Source organism: Ceratotherium simum, chromosome 20, assembly GCF_057802395.1.
Source record: "Ceratotherium simum simum isolate JZ-2026a chromosome 20, ASM5780239v1, whole genome shotgun sequence".
Taxonomy (NCBI): domain Eukaryota; kingdom Metazoa; phylum Chordata; class Mammalia; order Perissodactyla; family Rhinocerotidae; genus Ceratotherium; species Ceratotherium simum.
Genome location: NC_141919.1, coordinates 910,745 through 928,441, shown reverse-complemented (window position 1 = coordinate 928,441; position 17,697 = coordinate 910,745). Strand labels below are relative to the sequence as shown.

The 17,697-nt window shown below is 35.9% G+C and overlaps 1 non-coding gene across 1 annotated transcript; it reads right to left on the bottom strand.

Moving 5' to 3' along the window:
- Positions 1 to 8,124: 8,124 nt before the first annotated feature.
- On the bottom strand, positions 8,125 to 8,230 carry LOC147914326 (U6 spliceosomal RNA). Its single transcript, XR_015555503.1, has one exon. It is a non-coding gene; the product is annotated as a U6 spliceosomal RNA (small nuclear RNA).
- Positions 8,231 to 17,697: the final 9,467 nt, after the last annotated feature.

Here is a 17,697-nt window from a genome sequence, read left to right as displayed (position 1 = left end):
TAACAGCAACACAATAATAGTAGAGGACCTCAACACCCGACTTACATCGATGTATAGATCATCCAGACAGAAAGTCAATGAGGAAATAGTGGACTTAAATGAAAAATTAGAGCAGATGGACTTAATATATACATATATATATATAGAGAGAGAGAGAACATTCCATCCAAAACAGCAGAATAAACATTCTTCTCAAGTGCACATGGAACATTCTGAAAGGTAGACCACATGTTGGGAAACAAGGCAAGCCTCAATAAATTTAAGAAGATTGAAATCATATCAAACATCATTTCTGATGACAGTGCTATGAAACTAGAAATCAACTACAAGATAAAAGCTGGGAAAGTCACTCCAAAATATGTGGAGACTAAACAACATACTATTGAACAACCATTGGATAAAAGAAGAAATCAAAGGAGAAATCAAAAACTATCTGGAGACAAATGAAAATGAAAGTACATCATACCAACTCCCATGGGAAGCAGCAAAAGTGGTCCTAAGAGGGAAATTCATAGCAATACAGGCCTACCTTAACAAACAAGAAAAATCTCAAATACGTACTCTTAAACTACACCTAACAGAACTAGAAAAAGAAGAATAAACAAAGCCCAAAGTCAGCAGAAGGAGGGAAATAATACAAATTAGAGCAGGGAAAAAACAAAACAAAACAAAAAACAGTAGAAAGGATCAATGAAACTAAGAGCTGGTTCTTTGAGGAGATAAACAAAACTGACAAACCCTTAGCCAGACTCACTAAGAAAAAAAGAAAGAAGGCTCAAATGAATAACATTAGAGATGAAAGAGGAGAAATTACAATGGATACCACAGAAATACAAAGGATTATAAGAGAATACTATGAAAAATGCTATGCCAACAACCTGGATAACTTAGAAGGAATGAATAAAGTCTTAGACTCATGCAACCTCCTAAAACTGTACCAAGAAGAAATAGAGAAACTGAATAGGCCAATCACAACAGATTTAAATAGTAATCAAAAACCTCCCAAAAAATAAAAGTCCAGGACCGGATGGCTTCTCTGGAGAATTCTACCAAACATTCAAAGAAGATTTAATACCTGTCCTTCTCAAACTATTCCAAAAAATTGAAGAAGATGGGACACTTCCTAACTCATTCTACAAGGCCAACATCACCCTGATACCAAAACCAGACAAGCACAGCACAAAAAGAAAAATTACAGGCCAATATTGCTGATGAACACAGACGTGAAAATCCTCAACAAAATATTGGCAAACCAAATGCAGCAAATACTTTCAAAGGATCAAACACCATGGTCAAGTGGGATGTATACCAGGGACGCAAGGATGGTTCACCATCTGCAAATCAATCAATGTGATGCACCACATTAACAAAATAAAAACCACATAATCATCTCAATGGATGCAGAGAAAGCATTTGACAAGATCCAACATCGATTTATGATAAAAACTCTCAATAAAATGGGTATAGAAGGAAAGTACCTCAACATAATAAAGGCCATATATGACAAACCTGCAGCCAACATCATACTCAACAGGGAAAAAGTGAAAGCCATCCCTCTGAGAACAGGAACAAGACAAGGGTGCCCACGTTCACCATTCTTATTCAACATAGTGCTAGAGATTTTGGCCAGAGCAATTAGGCAATGAAAAAGAAATAAAAGGCATCCAAACTGGAAGGGAAGAAGTGAAACTCTCATTGTTTGTGATGATATGATACTATATATAGAAAACCCTAAAGAGTCCACCAGAAAACTATTAGACATAATCAACAACTATAGCAGAGCTGCAAGGTACAAAATCAACTTACCAAAATAAGTTGCATTTCTATACTCTAATAATGAACTAAAAGAAAAATAACTCAAGAATACAATCCCATTTACAATTGCAACAAAAAGAATAAAATATGTGAGGATAAACTTAACCAAGGAGGTGAAAGACCTATACACTGAAAAGTATAAGACATTATTGAACAAAATCGAAGATGACATAAAGAAATGGAAAGATATTCCATGCACATGGATTGGAAGAATAAACACAGTTAAAATGTCCATATTACCTAAAGCAATCTACAGATTCAATGCAATCCCAATCAGAATCCAAATGACATCCTTCACAGAAATAGAACAAAGAATCCTGAAATTTATATGGAACATCAAAGACCCTGAATAGCTAAAGCAATCCTGAGAAAAAAGAAAACAGCTGGAGGCCTCACAATCCCTGACTTCAAAATATACTACAAAGCTATAGGAATCAAAACAGCATGGTACTGGCACAAAAACAGACACACAGATCAATGGAAGAGAATTAAAAGCCCAGAAATAAAACCACACATCTATAGACGGCTAATCTTTGACAAAGGAGCCAAGAACATACAATGGAGAAAGGAAAATCTCTCAATAAATGGTGTTGGGGGCCAGCACTGGTGGCCTAGTGGTTAAGTTCAGTGTGCTCAGCTTCAGTGGCATGGGTTTGGTTCCTAGGCACAGACCTACACCGCTGCACGATGGGCATGCTGTGGTGGCAGCACACATACCAAGTAGAGCAAGATTTGCCACAAATGTTAGCTCAGGGCGAATCTTCCTCAAGCAAAAAGAGGTGGATTGGCGATGGATGTTAGCTCAGGGAAAATCTTCCTCAGCAAAATAAATAAATAAATGGTGTTGGGCAAACTGGACCGCCACATGCAAAAGAATGAAAGTAGACCATTATCTTACACCATATACAAAAATTAACTCAAAATGGATTAAAGACTTGAATGTAAGACCTGAAACCGTAAAACTCCTAGACGAAAACATAGGCAGTACACTCTTTGACATTGGTCTTAGCAGCATCTTTTCAAATACCATATTTATTCATGCAAGGGAAACAAAAGAAAAAATAAACAAATGGGACTTCATCAGACTAAAGAGCTTCTTCAAGTCAAAGGAAACCAGGAACAAAGCGAAAAGGCAACCCACCAACTGGGAGAAATTATTTGCCAATCATATATCTGACAAGGGGTTAATTTCCAAAATATATAAAGAACTCATACAACTCAAATGGGTTGTAAACAATCAAAAAATGGGCAGAGGATACGATCAGACATTTTTCCAAAGAAGATATGCAGATGGCCCACAGGCACATGAAAAGATATTCAAAATCACTAATCATCAGGGAAATGCAAATCAAAACTACAATGAGATATCACCTTACACCTGCTAGAATGGCTATAATTATCAAGACAAAAAATAACAAATGTTGGAGAGGATGTAGAGAAAAGGCAACCCTCATATACTGCTGGTGGGAATGCAAACTAGTGCAGCCGTTATGGAAAACTATGGAGATTTCTCAAAAAATTAAAAATAGAAATACCATAGGATCTAGCTATCCCACTACCAGGTATTTATCCAAAGAACTTGAAATCAACAATTCAAAGAGGCTTATACGTCCCTATGTTCATTGCAGCATTAGTCACAATAGCCAAGACATGAAAGCAACCCAAGTGCCCATCAACAGATGAATGGATAAAGATGTGGTACATATATACAATGGAATACTACTCAGCCATAAAAAACACAAAATCATCCCATTTGCAACAACCTGGATGGACTTTGAGCATATGATGTTAAGTGAAATAAGCCAGATAGAGAAAGACAAAACACTGCATGATTTCATTCACATGTGGAAGATAAACAAACAAATGGGTAAAGAGAATAGATTAGTGGTTACCAGATGGGAAGTGGGTTGGGGAGAGGGGGAAAGGGGTAAAGGGGCACATATATATGGTGACGGATAAAAATTAGACTATTGGTGGTGAGCATAATGCAGTATATACTGAAACTGATAAATAATAATGTACACCTGAAATTACACAATGTTATACACCATTACGACCTCAATAAAATACTTGAAAAAAAAAAGAAAAAGAAAATCCAAGTGAAGAGTTTGGACATCAGACTTGTCCTTTGGCCAGCGTGTCTGTTTCCTGGACCATGCTCCACCCTTCACCCTAGTAAACTTTCAAAACGGCAAATCTAATTGTATCATTTTATCAATTCAAGTGCTCTAACAGCTCCCTGCCCCATTTAGGGAAAGTCTTCTTGAATTTATCTCCTGGACTATCCTATATATTTCTATGAGAGTAATCTTTATTATTTTCTTTTAGTTTGAAAATTTTCAAACCTATAGAAAAGTCAATTTAGGGGAAAAAGTTTAATATCTGAACCATCTGAGAGTATGTTATAGACATCATGACCTGTATCTCCTAAGAACAGGGACATTTTCTTACATAACCATGATGTCATTGTCAAATTCAGAAAACTTAACATTCCTACAATATAATTATCAAATATTTAGTCCATCTTCAAAATTCACCAATTGTCCTAATAATGTACTTAGTAGCAGTTTTGTTTCCTGACTCAGGAAGCAATCCTTTTCCTAAGGATTAGCCTCAGGATGTGCATTTTTGCAGGAGTTCTCTGCTGTGATGTGCTCCTTTGATGTATCAGAGTAGAAAGCCCAGAATGACAGTTTGCCCCATTCTGTGTAGTACATGAACTTTGATTGCTGAGTTCATTAAGGTGTCGCCTGCCTGGTTTTGCACCGTAAAGGTATAATTTTTCCCTTTGTGATTAACAAATAATTTGTAGGGCGATAACCTTATGAGCACAAACTTCCATCCAACGATTTGGTATACATTGATGATTCTTTTTTTTTTTAAAGATTTTATTTATTTATTTTTTTCCCCCCAAAGCCCCAGTAGATAGTTGTATCTCATAGTTGCACATCCTTCTAGTAGCTGTATGTGGGGCACGGCTGGAGAAGCAGTGCGTCGGGGCGCGCGCGGGATCCGAACCCGGGCCTCCAGCAGCGGAGCGCGCGCACTTAACCGCTAAGCCACGGGGCCGGCCCCACATTGATGATTCTAAATCAGTTGTTACTAAATGATGCAGTCTGGTGATTTTCTAATTGTTCTTTACATTTATTAATTGGCATTCTATAGAAAGAAGAGCTTTCTTTTCTTGTTACATTTGTACGTACACATGTATTTATGCATGTAGGTGGATGGATGGATGGATTATGGATTATTCACTTCTTGCTTTCTACAATGGGTTATAATCCTTTCCTGTCATTATGTACTTCGATGCTCAAATTGTCCCAGATTTGACTAGTGGGTGGCACTTCATAGTAGCTTCTCTGCCTTTTGACATGTCCCCATCAATTTTTTAGTGCTTTCTTACTTCCTGGCACAAGATATTCCGGGTTTAACTTGTCCTTTCCCTGCCCTGGGCCTGGAATCAGCCTTTCTTCCAGGAAGCCCTGTCCCCTTCATTGGGTAATGGTATTTAGAAAGCACACAAGGCCTCCGTGACCTGGCTCTTGCCTCTTTCCCACATCTCCTCCTTCGGTTCCTTCATGGCCTCCTGTGCTCAGCCACGCGCCCTCCTCGAGTCCCTGGAGCACCTGCTCCTCCACACTCTGCCCTTGTCCGTGCTGTGGCCTCTCCCTGGATGCCCTTACCTCTACTCTTCTGTGTGGCCAGTCCTTAATCTATTTCATAACTATTCAAGTATGAACCAATATGTAGTCTTTTCTGACCACATCAGAAACCCACCCTGAGCTGCACTCCTTGAAGCACATCCTCTGTAACTTCTCTCACATGTAGAAAAATGGCATCTCATTGTTTTAATTTACATTTGCCTGATTACTAGTGTGACTGAGCATACAGTAGTACCCCCTTATCCGCGGCTTCGCTTTCCTCAGTTTCACTTACCTGTGGTCAACTGCTGTCCAAAAATATTACATGGAAAATTCCAGAAATAAAGAATTCATAAGTTTTAAATTGCTCATTGTTCTGAGTAGCGTGATGAAATCTCATGCCGTCCTGCTCCCTCTACCCGTGGACGTGAATCATCTCTTTGTCCAGTGGATCCACGCTGTATACTCTACCCACCTGTTAGTCACTTAGTACCCGACTCGGTTATCAGATAGACTGTCTCTGTATCACAGTGCTTGTGTTCAAGTAACCTTTATTTTACTTAACAATGGCCCCCAAAGTACAAGAGTAGTGATGCTGGCAATTCTGATATGCCAAAAAGAAGCCGTAAAGTGCTTCCTTTAAGTGAAAAGCTGAAAGTTCTCGACTTTATAAGGAAAGAAAAAAAATTGTATGCTAAGGTTGCTAAGATCTATGGTAACTTTTATTACAGTATATTGTTATAATTGTTCTATTTTATTATTATTGTTGTTCATCTCTTAACTGTGCCTCATTTATAAATTAAACTTTATCATAGATATGTATGTATAGGAGAAAACATAGTATATATAGGGGTCGGTACTATCCATGGTTTCAGGCATCCACTGGGGGTCTTGGAATGTAAACCCTGTGGATAAGGGGCGGGGAGTGACTGTATTTGCTTTGTGTGTGGAAAGTAGAAAATAATACTGTCAAGATAACATGAGAACTGGGATTATAAAGCAATGAAGTTGATATTCTTTGTTGCACTGCATTTTAGTTGAATCTTCTATAACCAATTACATAGTATCAAATAATCTAGAGAAGGTTATAGTGCAATGACAATTTGGATTATTATTACTTATAAAAATAGCTGTATTTATTTATTAAATAGATAATACATCCACATGGTTCAAAACTCAAAAAGTACAGAGCAATAGATAGTAAAGAGTCTCCATCCCATTAGTGTCCCCAAATTACCCAGTTACCTTCCTACAGGTAAAGAATGTTTTCAATTTTTTATGTATCTAGATATAGTCTGTGCATATGCAAGCATAAATATGTTATTATATACCCTGTGTGTGTGGTTCACTTTTATATTTGAAACAATATGACCTAAGAATACTTACTAACAGAATGACTTTTATAATTTTTAATGGAGATATGTGTGATTACACTACAGCTCATAGATTCTAAGTCACATTAGAATAATTTCTCAGCATTAGGAAATGGATACATTTTCTTTCCTAAAAAAGTGACAGAAAGATGCTTAAATTGTTGGTCTGTGGTCACAGGTCTCTCTACCAGAATGTCTCTGGGTATTATATGCTATTTTCCTAATTACACAACATACACGGATCATTGTTTCCAATATATTTTTTTATTGAGGTATAATTGACATATAACATTATATTAGTTTCAGATGTATAACCTAATGATTCAATATTGTACATATTGCAAAATGATCACCACAATAAGTCAAGTTAACATCAGTCACCATACATAGTTACAAAAATTTTTTTCTTGTGATGAGAACTTTCAAGATCCACTCTCCTAGCTACTTTCAAATATACAATACAGTAATGTTAACTATAGTCACTATGCTGTACAATACACCCCATGACATTCATTTTATAACTGCAAATTTGTACATTTTGACCCCTTCACCCATTTCGCCCACTGCCTACCCCCCAGCTCTGGCAACCAACAATCTGTTCTCTGTATCCATGAGCTATTTTTGTTGTTGTTATTGTTGTTTATTTGTTTTGTTTTTAGATTCCACATATAAATGAGATCATATGGTATTTATCTTTTTCTGTCTGACTTATTTCACTTAGCATAGTACCCTCAAGGTCCATCCATATTGTCACAAATGGCAAGGTTTCATTCTTTTTTATGGCTGAATAATATTCCGTTGTATATATCTACCGCATCTTCTTTATCCATTCATCCATCAGTGGACACTTAGGTTGCTTCCATGTCTTGGCTATTATAAACTATGATGCAATGAACATAGGGGTGCAGATATGTTTTTGAGTTAGTTTTTTCATTTCCTTAGGATAAATATCCAGAAGTGGAATTGCTGGATCGTATGGTAGTTTTATTTTTGATTTTTTGAGGAAACTCCATACTGTTTCCATAGTGGCTGCACCAATTTACATTCACACCAACAGTGCATTGCATTCCCTTTTCTCCACATCCTTGCCAAGACATGTTATCTCTTGTCTTTTTTTGTGTATATGTGCTAAGTGCTTAATTTATTCTTATTAAATTCTTAATTTTTAAAAAATTTTATTGTGGTCACATTGGTTTATAACATTGTATAAATTTCAGGTGTACATCACTATACTTCTATTTCTGCATGGATTACATCATGTTCACCACCCAAATACTAATTACAATCCATCACCAAGAAAAATAGAACACTTCACAAATTTCATGTCATCCTTGTGCAGGGGCCTTGCTAATCTTCTCTGTGTCATTCCAATTTTCGTATATGTGCTGCCGAAGCAAGCACTCTCTTGTCTTTTGGATAACAGCCATTTTAGCAGGTATGAGGTGATATCTCATTGTGGTTTTGGTTTGCATTTCCCTGATGATTAGTGATGTTGAGCATCTTTTCATCTACCAGTTGGCCATTTGTATATCTTCTTTGGAAAATGTCTCCAATACATTTTTTAAAGCATTTGCTTTTACTGTTTTCCTCTTGTATGGCAAACAGAATTAATTCACAGGAAGCCTTCATGCTTGCCAGTATAGACACGAGCAACAAAGTATCAAAATCTGAGCTTTCAGTCTAGAGAAATGGAGAGGAAAGTGCACTGGTTTAAGCAGAAATAAGGGTGAATGTTGTGCTTATGAGAGATGTATGCATGTTGTTTGGAAATATGAAGCTATTCCTTATTGACATCAAGTCAGTAAATACATTCACCTGTGGCATTGTAAGTGCTTAGGAGTCAAAGTCTAGGAATGTCAGCGATTCCCAGCTGCTCTCAGAGTGAAATGAAATAACAGGCTGAATGATTTCTAAAGAAACCTTAAAAATATTCTGAATGCTTACCTATTTTTAAAAATTGCATTGTAAGAAGATTGGCATAATATTTAAAATAATTTTCTAGAAACAAGTTTTACTTACATAAGAGCTTTGATCAAATACCTCATCATGATGAATAAGGCTAATTACACTTGTGGTCCTTGTGAGCTGTTTTTAAAAATTCATGTGCAAACCTTCTTTGAGCACTCCGGTCTCCAGAGATCCTCTCCAAGATCTTCTTCAAACCACTGTGAGGTTTACGGCACCCTGCAGAGGGCTGTTTATCATTTACTACCCTATTTTGTTAGTTACCCTGATATTCTTCCTGCCATCCTCAAATATATTCTGATTGATTCAAGGTAGAAATTCTGCTTTATCTCTCCTTTAAATCTCCCACGGTACCTAACACATTATAGGCATTTGAAAACAGCATTTCCTTGGTTATCAGATCACGTCCCCTGTAAGGCATATGCAGTACAGATCCCAAACAATAAAGATACCCCTGAATCATCACTCTAGGAGAGAATTGAAACTGCATGATCTAAAGGTATAGAAATTGCTTTTCCACTTCTCATATGTATAAAAGTAAAACTGCTGACTGTCCTCTCTTTCAACATTTAGGCTGTAAAGACAATTATTGTGTAATGAAGTAATGCACAAACCAATTAATACATCTACAAAACAGGCTATGGTATACATATACCATATATGTGTGTGTGTAAATATATATATACACACAGATATATTTAATTTTCTAAAGTGCTATACACCATTTAAGAATGCAAAAGGTGGGGCCGGCCTGGTGGCATAGTGGTTGTTTGCATGCTCCACTTTGGCGGCCTGGGGTTTGAAGGTTCAGATCCTGGGTGTGAACCTCTGCACTGCTCATCAAGCCATGCTGTGGCAGCATCCCACATACAAAATAGAGGCAGATGGGCATGGATGTTAGCTCAGGGCCAGTCTTCCTCAGCAAAAAGTGAAAGATTGGCAACAGATGTTAGCTCAGGGCTAATCTTTCTCAAAAAAAAAAAAAAATGCAAAAGGTATAAAGAATGACACAACAGATACCCATGTACCCACGACCCCACTTAAGAAATGAAATATTGCCAACTCAGCCAAAGCCATCTGTCTATGCCACTCTAATCACCTCCACCTTCATCCCCAGAAGGTATTCCTTATCCTTTATTTGCTGTTTATCATTGCTTTGCATTTCTTCAAAACTGTAACACATATGTAGGTATCCTTAAGCAACATATTTGCTTTTTAAAAACCTTATGCCACAATTTGTTCATCCATTCTCCTGGTGATGGACATTAAAGATGTCTCTAATTTAAAGCTATTACAAACAACGTTGCTATAGATGTTCTTGTGCATTTCATCTGGTTTATATAAGGCTGACTAGAGCTGTATGCATTTTCAGTTTTACTAGGTATTGCCACATTGTTCTCCAAATTATTTTTCCAATTCATTCTTTCTACATCAAACTAAAAAGCTTCTTCACAGCAATGGAAACCCTCCACAAAATGAAAAGGCAGCCTACAGAATGGGAGAAAATAATTACAAATCATATATCTGATAAGGGGTTAATAATCAAAATATGTGAAGTTGTATGAAAACATACAACTCAATAGCAAAAAACAAACAATATGACTTAAAAATGGGCAGAGGATCTGAATAGACATTTTTCCAAAAGAAGACATATAAATGGCCAACGAGTACATGAAAAGATGCTCAACATCACTAATCATCAGGGAAATACAAATCAAAACCACAATGAGATATCACCTCACACCTGTTAGAATGGCTATTATCAAAAAGGTGAGAAATAACAAATGTTGGCGAGGAGGTGGAGGAAAGGGAACACTGGTGCACTGTTGGTGGGAACAGAAATTGGTTCAGCCACTATGGAAAACAATATGGAGGTTCCTCAAAAAATTAAAAATAAAACTACCATACGATCCAGCAATTCTGCTTCTGAATGTTTATCCTAAGGAAATGAAAACACTACCTCAAAAAGATATCTGCACCCCTGTGTTCATTGCAGCATTATTCACAATAGTCAAGACATGGAAGCAACCTGAGTGTCCATTGATGGATGAATGAATAAAGAAGTTGTGGTAGATATATACAACGGAATATTATTCAGCCATAAAAGAATGAAATCTTGCCATTTGTGACAACATGGAATGACCTTGAGAGCATTATTTTAAGTGAAATAAGTCAGACAGAGAAAGACAAATACCATATGACCTCACTTGTATGTGGAAGTTAAAAAAGAAAAAAACCCCTGAACTCTTGGATACAGAGAACAGATTGTTGGTTGCCAGAGGTGGAGGATGGGCAGTGGGCAAAATGGGTGAAGGTGGTCAAAAGATACAAACTTCTAGTTATAAAATAGATAAGTCACAGGGATGTAATGTACCACATGGTGACTATAGTTGACAATACCGTATTGTATATTTGAAAGTTGCTAAGAGAGTAAATATTAAAAGTTCTCATCACATAAAAAAGATATGTAACTACGTGTGGTGATGGATGTTAACTAGACATATTGTGGTGATGATTTTGCCATATATACATATATCGAATTATTATGTTGTACACTTGAAACTAATAGGATGTTATATGTCAATTATATCTCAATTAAAAAAAGTTTATGCACTCACTGTCAGTGTCTGAGAGTACTCATGACTCTATAGTCTCAACAACACTTGTTATTGTCATACTTCTTATTTTTTGCCAAATTCCTGAGTATAAAGTAGTATCTCATTGTGGTTTTAATTTTCAAGTCCTTAATTACTAGTGAGGTTGGACATATTTTTGTGTGTTTATTAGCCACTTATGAGGTTTTTTTCCCCTATGAATTGGTGGTTGTGAAGTAAAAAATTTAATCTTTCCAAAAAAGAGGTGCACCCTGTGCCCTCAGCTTCTTACAGAAAATCTCTAAGCCCTTGGAATGTTGTACCTGATAGGAGTGTCTTTATTTGCCTGGGGGCCTGGAGTCATACCAGATAGACTAATGATGTGATTAACAAGGTAATTGATGGTAGGAGCTTTGAGTCATGTAGTATCAACTTAACCTCCAGGGGGCTGGAGAATGAGGTCAGCCATGTGGGCAGTCGACCATGGATCCCCAATAAAGATGTGGACACCAAGGCTTGGATGAGCTTCCCTGGTTGGCAATACTCCAGGCATATATATGGTCACTCATTGATGCTGGGAAAGTAAGGCTGTCCTGAGTCCAAGGGGATAGGGCAACTGGAAGCTCCAAATTTGGTACTTTCCTGGACTGGGCCGGATGTGCTTTTTCCCTAGGCTCATTTTAATCTTTTAAAGATCTTAAAGGCCTGTTGATTTCAGTTCTTTCCCTGTGATAAACTGTGAGTATGATGGCTTTCAGTGAGTTCTGTGAGTCCTTTTAGAGAATTGTCAAACCTGAGTGTGGTTTGGGGAACCCCCTGAGCTGGCAGTTGGTGCCAGAAGTGGAGAGTCTTGTGTACTACACCCTCTAACTTTGCAGTGGTTAATCTTTTTTGCCCATTTATCCTATTAGGTTGTTTATCTTGTTTAAAAATTGATTTGCAGAAGTTCTGATATATTCTTGTTATTAATCTTTTTTGTTGTTATATGCATTGCATATAACTTTTCCCAACTTATTTTCTCCTTTTTGCTGTCCATTGATGAATAGATTTGGATTTGATTAAATGTCTCAATCTTTTCTTTTATTATTTTTATGAATATGATTTTAAAATCTTATTTAAGAATTTCTTTCCTACTCCAATTTCATAAAGACATTCTCTTATAGGGAATAAAAGTATAAATGTTCTGTTTTTCATATTTAAGTCTTTAATTCTTCTGGAGTTTATTTATGTGTTTAGTGTGAGTGAGGAATCTCTATAAAAGAGAATTTAATTTGGCTGCAAATAATAGTGATTTGAAAACAGTGACTCAGAAATATCGCATTAATGTATTTATCTTTTCCTCTGGCTAATCAAATCGTCCAGCACCATTTATTTAAATACTCTATCCATTCTCCAGTTATCTGCAGCATGGACTTGGTCGTATATCGAGCGTCTATATATGTTTATGTCTGTTTCTGGGCTTTCTATTCCATTCCATTAGTCTACAAATATGTATGTCCTGCCGATTCCACACCATCTTAATTGCTATGGCTTTATTCTGCATTTTGATACCTCATAGATATCAAGCCACTTTGCCTCTTGTTCTTCATGAATGTCTTAGCTTTTCTTGACCTGTTGGTCCTCTATATAAATTTTAGAACTTCCATGTCAAGTTTCATGAAAAACTCTCTAAGGATTCTGTTCAGAATCTGTAGATCAATTTGAGAACAACTAACATTTTTAGGATAGTGAGAATTTTCCTCCATGAATATGTTATATCTTGCATTTTTTCAAGTCTTTTAAAAATTTCTTTAACAAAGTTATATAATTCTCTTATAAAAGTTTAACATATGTTTGATTTATTCTTGGGTCCCTTGTAAGTTTTATTGCTCTTATAAATGATTTTTAAATTAGATGTCCTATTTATTAAGGCTGTGTAGAAATGTAATTAAATTTTTAATGTTACTATTATATCCAGCAGCCTATTTTATTAATTCTAAGAATTTATCTCTAGATTCTTTTTGGTTTTCTGTATAGACAATCATGGCATGTGTGATAAATGATAGTTTCAGTTCTTTTTTTCTAATTCTTATATGTTTTATTTGTTTTGTTGTGGTTTTATGCTAACTAGAACTCTGGTATAATGTCAAATACTAGCAGTAATAATGGGCATTGCATTCTCATCATTTTTCTTTGTTTACAGAAATAGTTGTGACTTTTTTTTCATTAAGTATGATATTTGAGATGATCATGTGATTTTTATTCTTCATTTTGTTACTGTGGTGTATCACATTGATTGATTTGAAGATGTTGAACCATTCCTGCATCCCTGGAATAAATCCCACTTGATCGTGGTATATGATCCTTTTAATGTATTGTTGTATTCGATTTGCTAGTATTTTGTTGAGGATTTTTGCATCTATGTTCATCAGCAATATTGGCCTGTAATTCTCCTTTTTCTGTTGTCCTTGTCTGGTTTTGGCATCAGGGTAATGTTGGCCTCATAAAATGAGTTAGGAAACGTACGTCTTCTTCAATTTTTCAGAATAATTTGAGAAAGATAGGAATTAAACCTTCTTGAATGTTTGGTAGAATTCACCAGAGAAGCCATCTGGTCCTGGACTTTTGTTTTTTGGGAGGTTTTTAACTACCGTTTTAATCTCTTTACTTGTAATTGGTCTATTCAGATTCTCTATTTCGTCTTGATTCAGTTTTGGGAGGTTGTATGAGTCTAAGAATTTATCCATTTCTTCTAGGTTATCCAATTTGTTGGCATGTAGCTTTTCATGGTATTCTCTTATAATCCTTTGTATTTCTGTGGTGTTTCTCACACCACAGAATTTCTCCTCTTTCATTTCTGATTTTATTTATTTGAGTATTTTCTTTTTTGTTCTTAGTCAGTCTGGCTAAGGTTTGTCAATTTTGTTTATCTTCTCAAAGAACCAGCTTTTAGTTTCATTGATTCTCTCTATTGTTTTTTTAGTCTCTATTTTGCTTATTTCTGCTCTGATTTTTATTATTTCCTTCCTTCTACTGACTTTGGGCTTTGTTTGTTCTGCTTTTTCTAGTTCTTTTAGGTACAGTGTAAGCTTATTTGAGATTATTCTTGTTTACTGAGGTAGGCTTGTATTGCTGTGAATGGCTCTCTTAGTACTGCTTTTGCTGCACCCCATAGGTTTCGGTATGTTGTGTTTTCATTTTCATTTGTCTGCAGGTATTTTTTGATTTCTCTTTTGATTCTTCCTTGATCCAATGGTTATTCAGTAGCATGTTGTTTAGTCTCCACGTATTTGTGACTTTCCTAGCTTTTTTCTTATAGTTGATTTCTAGTTTCATAGTATTGTGGTCAGAAAAGATGCTTGATATGATTTCAGTCTTAAATTTATTGAGGCTTGCTTTGTTTCCCAAGATATGGTCTATCTTTGAGAATGTTCCCTGTGCACTTGAGAAGAATGTGTACTCTGCTGTTTTTGGATGGAATTTTCTATATATATCCATTAAGTCCATCTGGTTTAGTGTTTCATTTAAGGCCACTGTTTCCTTGTTGACATTTTTTTTTTTTCAATCCAGATTCCCAGACCCTAGACCAGAAGGACTCGCTCATGCCTGCCTTGGTGCCTTGAAGCTTGTAATTTTTTTTTTTGGTGAGGAAGATAGGCCCTAAGCTAACATCCATTGCCAATCCTTCTCTTTTTGCTGAGGAAGATGAGCCCCGAGCTAACATCTGTGCCCATCTTCCACTATTTTGCATATGGAATGCCATCACAGCTTGGCTTGGTGAGCGGCATGTAGGCCTGCGCCCAGGATCCGAACCTGCCGAACCCTGAGCTACTGAAGTGGAGTGCGCAAACTTAACTACTACGCCACTGGGCTGGCCCCCCCGTTGACTTTAAGTATGATATTTGTTGCAGGTTTGTGGCACATAGCTTTTATCAGATTAAGGAAATTCCTTTTATTCCTAGATTGCTTAATTTTTTTTGGAACTATAAACAGGTACTAAATTTTGTCATATGCTTTTTATGCTTCTTTCAAATGACTACATACATTTTCTTCTCCCTTAAACCTGTTAATGTGATGAATTATATTAATTTTTACTGTAAAACCAAATTTGCATTTCTGGACTAAACACTACGTTTTTGTGATAAATATTTTATACATTGTTTGATTTCATTTGCCAGTATTCAATTTAGGAATTTTGCATTTGTTTCCATGAGAGAGTCCACCTATAATTTTCCTTTCTTATGTTATTTTAGTCTGATTGAAGTAACAAGGTAAAATTAGCCTCATTTTCTATTCTCAGAAACTTTAAGATTGTAAGTATCTTTTCCTTGAAAATTTGGTAGAATTCACTTGTGAAACCCTCTTGATCTGCTGTTTTCTTTGTGGAAAGAAACTGCTGATTCAATTTTCAAATGGTTGTAATGCTATATAGGTATTCTATTTCATAAGACTTTTGAAAAATTACTTTTTAAATACAAGTCATTTTCTTAAAATTTTCAAATTTATTGGCATAAAGTTCAGAATATGTTTTTATGTTTTGATCTCTGCTATGTCTGGAGTTATGTCCCCTTTTTATTTCTAATATTTGTACTTTCTTTTTTTCCTTAATTTTGCCACACACTTGTCTACTTTATTATCAAATTTTGGTCCTTTGAATCTCCTATTATTTTTTTGTCTTCTATTTAATCAATTGCCACTTTTTTCTCCCACCTCCTTTCATTTTTTTATATGGGTTTAGTTTGCTGGTTTTTTTAACTTCTTAAAGTTGAACACTTAGTCCATTAATTTTCAGCCCATTTTTCTTTTTCCATATGAGAGTTTTTAATATATTTTTATTTATTTATTTTTTCCCCCAAAGCCCCAGTAGATAGTTGTATGCCATAGCTGCACATCCTTCCAGTTGCTGTACGTGGGACGCGGCCTCAGCATGGCTGTAGAAGTGGCGCATTGGTGGGCACCCGGGATCCGAACCCAGGCCACCAGCAGCGGAGCGCGTGCACTTAACCACTAAGCCACGGGGCCAGCCCTCCATATGAGAGTTTAAGGGTATAAATTTACATTAAGATGTTATTTTTAAAGAATTCCACAAGTATTGTCATTATCATTCACTTCTAAGTTTTAACATCCATCACAATTTCTACTTTGTCCCATGAGTTTTTAGTGTTTTTTTAATTTAAAAATGTCTATGGATGGTCGGCCCTGTGGCTTAGCGGTTAAGTGCGTGCACTCTGCTGCTGGCGGCTCGGGTTCGTATCCTGGGCGCGCACCAATGCACTGCTTCTCCGGCCATGCTGAGGCCACGTCCCACATACAGCAACTAGAAGGATGTGCAGCTATGACATACAACTATCTACTGGGGCCTTGGGGGAAACAATAAAAAAATAAAAAATGTCTATGGAGGGTTTTGTGGGGGTTTTTATTATTGATTTCTAATGTAGTTGCATTGTAGTAACAGAACACGGTCTGTATGAACTTGAGTCTTTGAAATTTATTGAGATTGTCTTTAAGAGATAATATATGGTTAATATTTCATGTGTTCTTGAGAAGAATGGGTATTTTTAAATTCTTGTCTTACCCTTGTTCATTAAATCAAGCTTATTCTTTGTGTTGTTCAAATGTTCTTTATCCTTAATGAGTTTTGTTTGCTTCATCCATCAATGAAGATGATCCATAAGGTGACCGTATGATTTATGATCCAAACCAGAACATTTGAGAGTGAAAAAAGGCACAAAAATAATTAAGATTATGTAATTTCTTGAACTATTTATTGACTGACAATTGTTTCAATGGTGAGGGACCTATAAAATCATTCTATTCAAAAACTATTTTGAAAAATAAGATTCTTTCTAAGAATTTTTAAACTTCTTACATTATTTGAATTTTAAAAAGGTATATAAGAATAATTATGCTTAGCATGTATTTATACATGTACTTTAGTCCATTTCTAAGCTGAGTCTGTCTCTAATGCCATGTCATAGGTATTTTTCTGAAAACTTTTTTTTTCAATATGGTTTTATTATTTCCAGTTTTTAAATAAAATTCCCTGCAGCCTTCTCTAAAGTTGCATTTTATAGTTAAAAGACTTAGAGTTGTAGACCTCTTCATTTGATTCTTCTCTGTAGTCCAGATTTCACATTGAGAATATTCTGTCTCTAAAAGTACCTGGTAAGCTCAGGACAAATTTTGCTAAATGGAGGATATTTTCAAGTCCAATTTTTTCATATTAAAAACAGATATTTCAGCCTTAACATTTTCAGATACTGTCTTTTGCCTTTACTCAGAGTACCTTTCTTCAACATGATTTTTACGTGATGAAACTCATCAAATAAA